This window comes from Lathamus discolor, chromosome Z (assembly GCF_037157495.1).
Source record: "Lathamus discolor isolate bLatDis1 chromosome Z, bLatDis1.hap1, whole genome shotgun sequence".
Classification (NCBI taxonomy): Eukaryota; Metazoa; Chordata; class Aves; order Psittaciformes; family Psittacidae; genus Lathamus; species Lathamus discolor.
The window spans coordinates 54,053,530-54,065,826 of NC_088909.1; positions in this window are offsets into that span (position 1 = coordinate 54,053,530).

The window sequence follows — 12,297 nt, forward strand, 5'->3', positions numbered from 1 at the left end:
GACATAGATGCCAAGCACGCTGAAAAGAAAGCTGCTGTTTAAAGCATCTAATCCTATGTTGAAACAAAAAACAAACTCAGTCTGAAGACTGGGTCCAAAGTGGTTTAGGTGATGCTTGAAAGCAGGAGAGAAATTAGGAGTAGAGGAAGTGCACAGCCAAGTCTCTGTATGAGAATGATAGCCTCCCCCATTCCCTGCTGGGATCATCCCTTGCAGCTAGGGTGAAGTACGACCACTAACAGACTCACAAACCTATTATATTGCTGCTTGCAGAAGTGAGCAGCACATCCTTCTGTCAAGAAAAGTTTATTACACTTGTTTCACGTTCCTCATCCTGTCTACTTAGACTCACTATGTTCTTCACATATTTCTGAAAAAGTATAGCAGTTTATAGCTGTTGCTGCTGTACAGGCTTAGCAGCATGGCAAAATCAGAGCAACTTTTTCTGCTCTGTATTGAACTTGCAATTTAAAAGCTATATCCAGCATCTTTTAATGACTTTTTATTTTATATTTAAAGTATTTTTGCACTTTAACTGCTTACATGACTGCCAGTAGAAAGTGTTAGTGGACCTCTTCAAGTGTCAAGGATATGTCAAAACAATTTGAAAAGTCGTGAAATCACAGTCACAGTTGGTTGGAAGGGATATTTAAAGGTCATCTGTCCAAACCCCCTGCCAGGGTCAGGGACATCTTTCATTGGAGCAAAACCCTACCTAACCTGACTTTAAACACTTCCAGGAGTGGGACATCCACAATTTCTCTGGGTAACATGTTCCAGTGTCTCATCACCCTTTTATCTTATATCCAATCTAAATCTACCCTCTGTAAGTTTAAAATCGTTGTCCCTTGTCCTGTCACTACAGGACCTGGTAACATGCCTCCCTCCAGCTTGAGACTATCACAAAATTTCAGCTTGTGAAATAATTTTGTTGGAAGCAAGGTGGGGCTCTTCTTAATGCAGCTCATTGGTTCTGGTTTAAGCAGAAGAAACTGCCACAAAGTTTTTGGATTCAATATTCTGATTACCTTACATATACCTCCTCCAAAAGTCTGTTGCACACCATAAGAGAGACTTCAGATAATTGGAAGATTGTGATGAAAACGTAAAGTCATGAGTTGTCTTGGATTTTAGGGGTTTTTAGGAGCCTACAAAATCTTAAGCCTTCTGGATGCCCAGTGTTACAAAATTTCATCCTTAACATGGTTCTATAATGCTTCATCTTAGTCCAAATTTGTCCTAATTTAAAAATATTTTTTTTTATTTGTATTTTTGTGGGCTTGCATTTAAATTATTTTATATAGAATGACTTCTTCAATACCAAGCCACATTTGGGGGCTTACAAAACTAGATCAATGTGGGGGTTGTGAGCAGAAGGAGAATCTGTATTAGAAAGCTACACAGACAGGTATTTGCAAAACTTCCGCAACCATGGCTCAGTTCTCTGTTTCCAATCAAAAGGTTACCAATTTTTTTTCAGGGAAGAAGATAATCTTTGAGACTTTGATCTTGCTCCATCCTTTGAGGACATGAAGACAAGGCAACTTCTTAAATAATGCAACTTGAACAACCTCCCAGGCAAATGGCAAATTAATCAGTCTCTGAATCCTTGTTGTTTTGTTGGTTTTTTTTTTTTTTTTGAAGACTTGTGCATTTTTAAAGAAGATGGAGTAATTGTTTAGTGACTTGGTACCATTGATTTTCATTATGGATGGTGTTGACTGGGTCTGCGTCAGGTCACCTAGGAGAGATAGCCTTTGCATAGCTAAATAAAATGGGGAAAGTACCACTTCTTATTCCATATTCACAAGGAAAGCTCCAGTCCTTGAAGTAAGTTTTCTATGACCTTCTTGTTCAAGCAACTTCTCTTTCTTAGCCATCTAAATAAATGAGAGAAATGCAATATTGCATAAGCATGAGATAGAGGTCTGAATCTGAAAAGCCAATAGCTTCCTAGTTAAGAAAAATTGATCAGAAGAAAAAGTTTAAGACAATAAAAAAATGTCCTTATTTGTTAAATGTATGTAATATTACTTGATCTCTCTGTTAAAAAGAACCGGTATTGAAACAAAAAGATTCAGTGAAAAGAAATGCATTTATTTTAAGGTGTGTGATAGTTTGCAAGTTCTTAAAAACTTTTGGTAGTTATGTTGGGCAGAATATTGAAATGCCATAATAAACATGTAATATTTAATTGAGATACAGATTTAACCTGCTAGTTTTTAGGTCTTTCTGTTGTTATAATTTGTATATTTTCAGTAGTGCTGCAGAATTATTTCTAAATTATACTAAAATGCTTCTTTCTTCTATGCCTGAGTATTGAAAATGTATTTCAGCGTGTTCAGTTCAGTATCAGTTCAGATTTTCCTTCCAAGTTGGGCTTTTTAAAAAATTTCTATTTTGTGTGTAGGGTTTTTTATTTACTTTCTTCTGCTCCTCTTGTTTTTGTGGTTTCCCCCCAATGTCTCCTGTATAATTTTTGTCTGTCCCTGCCATCTAATCTTCTGTTCTCAAAGAACTCATTCATTTCAATCTCATAGAAATTAAATCTATAATTTTAGTGTTTTACAGTAGCTGCTGAGTTTTAAGAAGAAATTATACGCTTGTCGTATTCTGGTGACTCAGTGAATTTCTCCAGAGGAAAATGTGACTTCTAAAGGTTTGCTGGCTGGGGGTTCTTTTTAGATATCGGCCACAGCAAATTCTCTCTCATAATGATAACTACATGATCAGAGCTGTTGTGAAGTTCAGCAGACATAAAGAAATGGAGTTTTTCTAGAATTAGGTGTCTTGGAAAATAAGACATTTCAGTCTGTGAGATAATTTATTTGTAAATATAGTAATCAGAAGCCATTGTTATTTACCCAACTTGTTTCCATAAATATGTCAAGTAAAATCTTATCAAAAACATTCCTAGAGAAAGGCAAATGAACATTTTTATGATAATTTGAGCTTTTTGGGATAGCTGACAGGTAAATTGAGACTACAAAATGTTTTGATTCATTGAACAAGCATTCATCCCAAAGAGGCAAATATGAAAATCTTTAGAAAGCTATTAAACATCTCTTATACTTCCTATGTTTGCTTTGGGATGCACAATAATCACTTTTCATTCCATCAGTCAGGTCAGAGGGGAGGACTAATGAGCATGGGGTTCATGAAGAAAACACTGGTGTATTTGCAGTAATAAGTTAAATGGTTTATCTTTAAAAGAAAAGAATATTTGATTTTAAATATCACTCTGGTTTAGGGCAGCAGTTATCTATTGCAAAGGGAGAGAAAAGTGCTGTGTCTGAGACCCTACTCACGCTATTTCCACATCTGTAATGTCCAGTGGATATGCATTGTATTATTTGCCATACAGAGGTACAAATGAATATTGAAATTCCTTGAGCTATAACTTCAGGTGATACACAGCAGTGAAAACCACAGTTTAGCCCAATGTAAAAAGAGCTCAGCTGGAGAGGTATCTGAAAATTGGCACTACATTTTCATCTGATACACAGCAAAGAACGTTTGAATTTTTCCACTTCAAATAATCAGTGAGTACTCTGGTGACATTTGTTAACTATCTGTGATGTTGTAACAGCTCCTGTTAATTATGCCTCTATCCAGAAAGCTAGATGCTGATGTCTGGGAGTGAGGAGAAGGAACGGGGAAAAGCTATGCACAAATTGTATATAGCTGGAGAGCAACCCCATGGAAAGAGATCTGGGGGGTTTGGTTGAAGGCAGCTTGAAAATGAATAATCAGTGTGGCTCAGCAGCCTAAAGGGCCAGTCGTGCCCCAGGGTGCACCGAAGCACAGCACAGCTAGTTAGTTGAGGGAGACGTTTGTTCCACTCTACACTGCACTGGGTCAGCCCCATCTTGAGTCATGTGTACAGGCTGAGGCATCTCGATAGAAGAAGGACATCAGACCATTAGACTATACCCAGAGGAGGGTGATCACAATGGTGAAAGGCCTCAAGGACAAGACTTGTGAGGAGTGGTTCAGGTCGCTTTGTTTGTTCATCTTGGAGAAGAGAGGGCTGAGGGGTGATCCCGCCACAGCCTACAGCTTCCTCATGGGGAGCAGCAGAGGTGGAGATGCTGATTCTCTCTCTCTGGTGACCAGTGATAGGACATGGGGAAATGGAATAAAGCTGTGTCAGGGGAGGTTCAGATGGGATATTAGGAAAAGGTTCTTCACTGAGATGGTAGTCAGTTACTGAAACAGGCTGCCCAGGGAAGAGACTATAACCTGTCAAGAGTTCAAGGAGCATCTGGAAGACAGTTTTAGTCATACTGTTATATTTAGGTAGTCCTGGGAGGAGCAGGGAGTTGTACTCAATGGTACTTTTGGGTCTTTTCCAACTGGGGATGTTCTATGATTCTAAATTTTACAAAGCCATAAGAAGCCTACAGAAAATGTTATCTTTCTTAGTAGATACTTTGAAGCACCTTACACAATGCAGATAGAAGAGAGGATGATATAAAACTTTCCAGTTGCTTGACTAAACACAGCAGTGCTGAAAATCTGAATTGCAGTCCCTGGTAATAGAATGCAGTTGCCACTACTGCTGCTTCTCTGTGCATGTGAACATGACCTTCTCCACCAAAGATGAACACATCTCACAAATATAACACCCATCAAAGAACTGATACTACTACTCAAAGCATTTTCCCATTACAGAGTGAGACGACAAAATCAAAAACCACGGTAAACTGGGAAAAAGTCAAGGGATAAGACACACGGTTTATTGTAGTATAAATTGTCAAGTAACTGAAAACTTCTGAAAAATAGCAACAAAACTAGAAGTACAACATAATAATCTGTTCTGAGCCACCACTGTAAAACTATTAAAGCATGTGATGAATGAAAAGCAAAACTTCTTTGCAAGTACTTTAGCCAAAGAAAAAAAGAAATCTTTTAAATTAAGGTGACCAAATAAAAAGTTCTCATGAATGTGAAGCAGTCCCTTTATGACATGTTTTGTAGCTAATTTTAAACAGTATCTCATGCAGTCAATTTCTCCTAATTGTATCCAGAGTGCTCCACACTCATGCAAGTATTGTATAAGTTGCAATATAAAAACTAGTTTATTTTATTATAAAGCAAGATTCATAGCATCTGGTCCCAGTAAGCTGCTTCCATAAACTGCCGTCACATTGATTCTTTATATAAATTAATTTAGGCATGTCATAAATAGTTTTTTAAAATCATCTTAACAATACTTAAACTTCAAATATTATGCTCATTGTTATGTGCATTATTCTCTCTTATCATAGCGAGACCTGGACAGGCTGGAGAGTTGGGCGGGGAGAAACTTGATGAAATTTAACAAGGGCAAGTGTAGAGTCTTGCATCTGGGGAAGAACAACCCCATGTACCAGTACAGGTTGGGGGTTGACCTGCTGGAAAGTAGTGAAGGGGAAAGGGACCTGGGGGTCCTGGTGGATAGGAGGATGACCATGAGCCAGCAATGTGCTCTTGTGGCCAAGAAGGCAAATGGCATCTTAGGGTGCATTAGAAAGGGAGTGGTTAGTAGGTCAAGAGAGGTTCTCCTCCCCCTCTACTCAGCCTTGGTGAGGCCGCATCTGGAATATTGCGTCCAGTTCTGGGCCCCTCTGTTCAAGAAGGACAGGGAATTGCTTGAAGGAGTCCAGCGCAGAGCCACAAAGATGATTAAGGGAGTGGAACATCTCCCTTATGAGGAGAGGCTGAGGGAGCTGGGTCTCTTTAGCTTGCAAAAGAGGAGACTGAGGGGTGACCTCATCAATGTTTACAAATATGTGAAGGGTAGGTGTCAGGATGATGGAGCTAGGCTTTTTTCAGTGATATCCAGTGATAGGACAAGGGGCAATGGGTGTAAACTGGAACATAGGAAGTTCCACGTTAACATCAGGAAGAACTTCTTTACTGTAAGAGTGACAGAGCACTGGAACAGGTTGCCCAGGGGGGTTGTGGAGTCTCCTACACTGGAGATATTCAAGGCCCGCCTGGACAAGTTCCTGTGTGATGTACTGTAGGTTACCCTGCTCTTGCAGGGGGGTTGGACTAGATGATCTTTTTAGGTCCCTTCCAACCCTTGGGATTCTGTGATTCTGTGATTCTGTGAATTGAACTATATCACTGAAACAAAAACATTATTTCCAAATAGGATTTTTTATTTACATTGCTGACTTTAGAAGTGGCATCTTAATGAACATTTTTGCAATTGTCAATTATCAGTGAACAAAGTGCGATTGTTAAAAGCAATAAACCATAATTCAGTTTCATTGGATTTATTGTTAATAGACAAAGGTGGTTTGGGAAGCACTTACAAGATACAAAGCCTATGGACATGCAGGATGCAAGAAACTAGGTAAGCTATTTTGCCTTATTTATTTTTTTTTTTTTAAGGTTATGATGTATGTGAAAAAAATTACAGCTTTATAGTTCTGAAAGATAAAGACAAGGCATTTCCTGCTCTTCTTTCTTCTTTAAGGAAGTTATAATTAGGAGATAGAGAAAATACCATCTGCTTCCAGTCATGACGTAATGCCTAATTAAATAAATTCAATATTTTATCACAAAAGCAATTAGGGAGTTTGCTTAAATATGTAGATTTTGAAAAAAAAAACCCAAACAAAACAAAAACAAAAACAAAAATCAAACCCAAACCCCCTTGAAATCATGTCTTAGACAAAATTTTGCCAATACAATGCAGTTTAATGAAAAGTTGCATGACTAAGGATGCAGTTCCAATGACTGGGAAAAGAATTCCCTAAGAATCCCCTTTTGAATTCCCTGTTTCTGATGTGCCTTGTCAACATAAAAGCTTTTCTAATGTGTGATAATTGAGGTGGAAATACTAAGTAACCACGAACAACTTATGAACAGTTATAGGAAGAAAGCAGTAGATTAATGCAGATAATATAACAATTTCATTTGAGGATTAAATAGGGATTTAGTGGGCACTTTAAATAACAGCTCACTGTTTATCCTACTGTGACAGTGATTATGAAGAATTTGCTTGGTAAGACTAAAAATGTTAGTATAAGCAGAATAATCACTTTGAGCAAAAGACTGTATTAGTTGTCATCCTTTTTGGACATATTTTCCCATGATTCTGCTAAAAAATATCAGAAACATAGTGTGATTAGATCACAATGAAATGTAGCAATGTTGCAAACCTTTTAAATAGATAATTCCAGGTAATATAGTCCATTAAATTAGGCTATTTTTGTGTTTTCATAATGTCTGTTGGGACAGATTTCTCATTCAGGAAAAGTAATCTGAATCTTTGGGGGAAAAGAGGGAACAGTAAGGGGAAAAAAAACAGACAAGCAGAATTAGAGAATATTAAAGAATTTTCAATATTTGTCTTTCAAGCCTGGATACACCTTTCCTTAGGCTGGATTATTATAAACATAAGGAGACATAGGTAATTTGTCTTTTCCCTTTTACAATAATTACCCCAAACTTGTTAAGATACAAATATATGTAGTCATATTACAGGTTCAATTTTTCCTGACAAGTACAGAAGCCCAAGCTACCAATAAATGTATTGAGGACATCAGACATGCGGAATGAAACCATTTTTTAAATGTGTTTTTTAATAGACTTTTAATGACCAGTTGCACAAAGAAAATCTGATCTATCAATGCCTGCAAAATACAGAAATAGTACACATGAGTCTGTAAGAACTTGAATCCCTACTTTGCGAACAATGGGAAATGTATTTTGATGTGCTTTCTTGAGTATTTACACTTTTTACTCATATAAGTATTTTGAGGTACAACATTACCCTGGAACCCAGTAGTGTTTCTAATCACCAAACAATAACATATCAGCTGCAGATTGAGAGATTTAATAATGTCTCTGGGCTGAAATTAGAGTTATCCAATACTGAAGTGATTCTATGAACTTCAAAGAAATGTAGACTCTTCAGTTCCACTGAGGGAATGAAATTGCATAGTATCAGCTTGTTGATGCCATTCTCCTTCTAAAGAGAAAAAAAAAAAGAAGTATGGATGAGGCTATTCTCAATGTTAGGGTATTTTTAGCTAATTCTAAGGAAGCACAGTTGTAATTGAGTAAATATTATTCTTACTGAGGACAGGAAAGAGATTTCACCAAACTGCAACCCATGGATGAAGATATTTGTACCTGTGTAGTTATATTCAGATTTCATAACTAATATCCATTCTTCAAGATACACTGATATTTTATCAACCCACAAAGCAAACACTTTTTTATGAGGGCATATCAGTCATCCTGCATCCAGATTTGTTGTGTGGTAGCATAAATCGTATCTGCAGTAAGTTCCCACCCAACCCATACACAGTGAATTTTTTTCTCAATATCTTCATGATAGGTGCCAACAGATCCACTGTCAACACACTTCTAAACTATGAAAAAAACAGTGATATATTACTACTTTCAGATGTATTTTCAGTTTTATCTCCTTAGGTCTGTTGTGATCTTTTTTTCTGCATGGTCTCTGAGAGGGGATCAAAAAAGTAGACTTGATGGAACCATGAGATCTGCTAAGAACCAGATTTTCCTGTTTTTCAGATTTTTGGATCAAGGACATAGCATTTGAGCAAGAGAACAGCTGTATGTATAGTTTTACCTCCCTGGTACACTTTACAACCCTTTTTAGATAGACTCTGATGCCTCTACTTGACTGCTGAATCATGCTTGTAAATCTGATGGAGGACACTGGCAGACAGTGAGAAACAAACTGAAAAATATCTATCAGAACCTAAGATATGCTTATATTAATTTGGACAGAAAATACAGTCAAATATTTCTAAAACTTCTTCCCCCACTTTAATGTAATCTCAGTCTGTTTCCTTTATACAATTCACAGAAATTACTACTGACTAAAGTTCACAGTATCAAGCTATCTTGCCATTAAATAAGTCTCTGACTTTTGGGAGATAATTCCATGCCACCAATAACTAATTAGACTTGTTCAGTGGGTTGATGTAGGAAACAGGTTTCAGCGTACAGAATTCTGTGCATATTGGGTTTTTTTTGTTGTTGCTTATTTTCTTCTTAAAAAAAAAATACTATAAATATAATGCCACTATATTCTCATGCTTCCTTGTTGCTGTTCATTTGTGGCTTTTTCCTGTGGTTACAGGTAAAGGTACAATTTCTAAGTGTCTACGCATCTACGTTTTCTATTTTTTTCAAATCAGATACGTGAAATATAAGGATATGAATCCCTTGGAAATATTTTCTTCATTCACTAGGATGTCTTTCCTTGTTAACATTGTGAAAACTGAATTGACCTGAGTCTTCTGCATTAATACTGTATGTTAGCTTCTACAAAGAAGATATAAATACCCAGAACTAGGCTAATTCAATGTATTTTTTATGCACCTGGGAAATGGAAGCATAATATCATTACTTTATAGTGTTCTTTTCACTTTAATTTCAACACAGTGCTTTTATTTTCAATAGCAGCAGAAACAGCATCTGCTGCTCTTGTTTTTCAATCTAGCCTCAAATGTGAGGTAAATCAAGGATACTAAATGACAATAGTTAATTTTTTTTTATTGTCATACCCACCTGGGGGATATTATGTGACTAGCATGCTCTGGAAAGGATCATGAGGATGGGTGACTGAATCTGAATCTGTTAGCTTTTCTTTTTTGACTTCCTTTTTAAAAAATTAATTTAAAAAAAACACGCTGTCACGCAAACTATCCAAGAACCTCAAGTATTCTTTTTTCATCATTCCATTTAGTTCAAGAAGGCTCAAGTGAAGCATGTGGGTTGAATTTCACTGACTGGAGCACATCTGTTTTGAGCATTAGAATTGGGTTTTTTTTTTATGATTATACTTTCCTGAAGAATGTGACAATTGGGAAGTTTTAGAAAGGATGAGGTTCTGAATCTGGAACAATGACGTGGAAAACAACTGGAGACGGCAAACAGGCACTGCAAGGCTTGCAATATCTGGTTTCACACATGATTTTAGATTTAGAGTTCACAGGAGTGAACCACAGGCATGGACACAAATGTACTTTATTTTCAGCTGGTTGGGAAAAGGATCAATATGATTTATTGTAGCTATAACCATAAATAATTTTATGACACAGTGACTTTGGGAAAAAAATAACAGCTGTGAGTAATTAAAAAATTGTCAGTAAATTAAAAAGAACCCAGTACTGAGACTTAGAATTTAACAGAGTAAATCCCTTCAGTCAGAGATCCTGACAGTGTTAAGATAGAAGTTGTCAAAGTGCAACAGGAGCATTCATCAAATATCCATCCTCTGACAGTGATCACTGTTCCTCATTTCAGCCAAAGATGTCACGTCTCAGAGGTCAGGCAGCTATTTCAGCATCATCTTCAACTCCTGGGTGGTTCCAGCCCTGAAGTCTTAGGGCTGCTATCCTCTGCTCCTTATTACAACCTTGACTGGCTTTCATGAATGCTCTTTTAACACATATGCCTCACTCTTCTGCGATAAAGTCTTGCTCTCCTTTGACTCCCAGTAGCACTCCTGATGTAAATATACCCCTGTGTCAGTCAAGCCCAGCTCCCAGGGGTTCTGATACTCTTTTTTTCTGGGTCTTCACCATCTCCACGAGCAAATAAGTGTCAAGTATTTGAATGTCTCTGACCTAAGAATGCTACAGGATGTAAATAATCAGCATTTCAAGTCCGGTACTTGCCACAAATTTCAAGCTGTGATCTATGCCGATCAAGGATCTCCAGAAACACCAGGATACCTCCAGGGAGAGGTGAGGAGATACTTGTGTGTGAGTGTGTGTGCTTAGAAATTCAACAGTCACAGTAGGCTTTAGATCAAGGTACAGTTTCTTGCAATATGTTTTCAGATACGTTATGTGCCCTGGGGCTAAAGAGGTTGAAACATGTTCTCCATATTTTAAATATTCTAAGCTAAAGCCTCAATGCTGCCAGTTTTGATATGCCTTGAACAAGAACTACAGAGGGATTTGAGAAAAGTGCTTGAGAGTTTCACACATATTTCTGAAAAACTAAATAATTTCCAGAATAAGACTTTGTCTTTCTGGAAAAACAAAGTTGCGTCATACTTCAAATTACCATTTCCAAACACATCAATAAATAAAGCACTCTAATCTTGGCAGATAAGGAACAAGTTAGTTCTGCAATCAGATTTTCAAATAATAGAAGTTGCAGAGAAATATAACCATTAAAAATTGTACTGGCATACGTGAGAAGTGACCACTGAAAGTAAAATGTTTAGTATAAAACCAACTTTAAAAAAAAAGTATACGAAAACAAAAACCAGCAAATAAACCAAGGTGATGAGAATTCATTTTAATTTATATTGCAGGCTCCTTTGTGTGTTAATTTAAATGAGAAACTTGTGCAAACTTTATCAAAACAATAGCAATTGCTTTGAGAGATCAATATTTTTTTATGATCCAAGAAAGTCCTAAGTAGACAGTGTATTTCTGTGATAAGTATACATTAGTACTTTTTTAAACACCAAGCTCATGAAACTAAAATCAGTGTTTCTAAATTTGAATATGCGATTTTCACAAGCATAAAACAATATTGTTGAAAATAATTCCCTAAAATATTTTAATTGCCAAATAAGTCTTTGTTTTTACGTATCACCTTTGGTTTTATTATCCATCTATTTATATATGGATAAACATTTCATCTTTTTTCCCACTTTCAGTTGCCTTTCATGCCTCTCTCGGCTGCCTTGGTTGGTACACTTACAAGTCTGCTGGTCTCAGTCAAATGAAGCTGGTCATACCTAGTTATAGACTTTGTACTGCAGCCTTTCTCACTCTACAGGGGGCATGAAGTCTTCCAAGTAGAGTCTCCCTCAGCACACGTCCTTCAACCCTGGTATTTTCTCTTCCCCTGTTAAACAGAAGTACCAAGATTCTTTCCCTTCCCTTCCCTTCCCTTCCCTTCCCTTCCCTTCCCTTCCCTTCCCTTCCCTTCCCTTCCCTTCCCTTCCCTTCCCTTCCCTTCCATTTGCTTCCCCTCCTTTCCTTTCCTTTCCTTTCCTTTCCTTTCCTTTCCTTTCCTTTCCTTTCCTTTCCTTTCCTTTCCTTTCCTTTCCTTTCCTTTCCTTTCCTTTCCTTTCCTTTCCTTTCCTTTCCTTTCCTTTCCTTTCCTTTCCTTTCCTTTCCTTTCCTTTCCTTTCCTTTCCTTTCCTTTCCTTTCCTTTCCTTTCCTTTCCTTCTTTCCTTTCCTTTCTTTCCCCTTCCCCCTTCCACTTCCCAAGTACTACCCATGCTGCACCACGGATGAATTGCTAGATCACACTGAAGGGTATTTACTGGTGGCATTAATGTTTTCTGGATC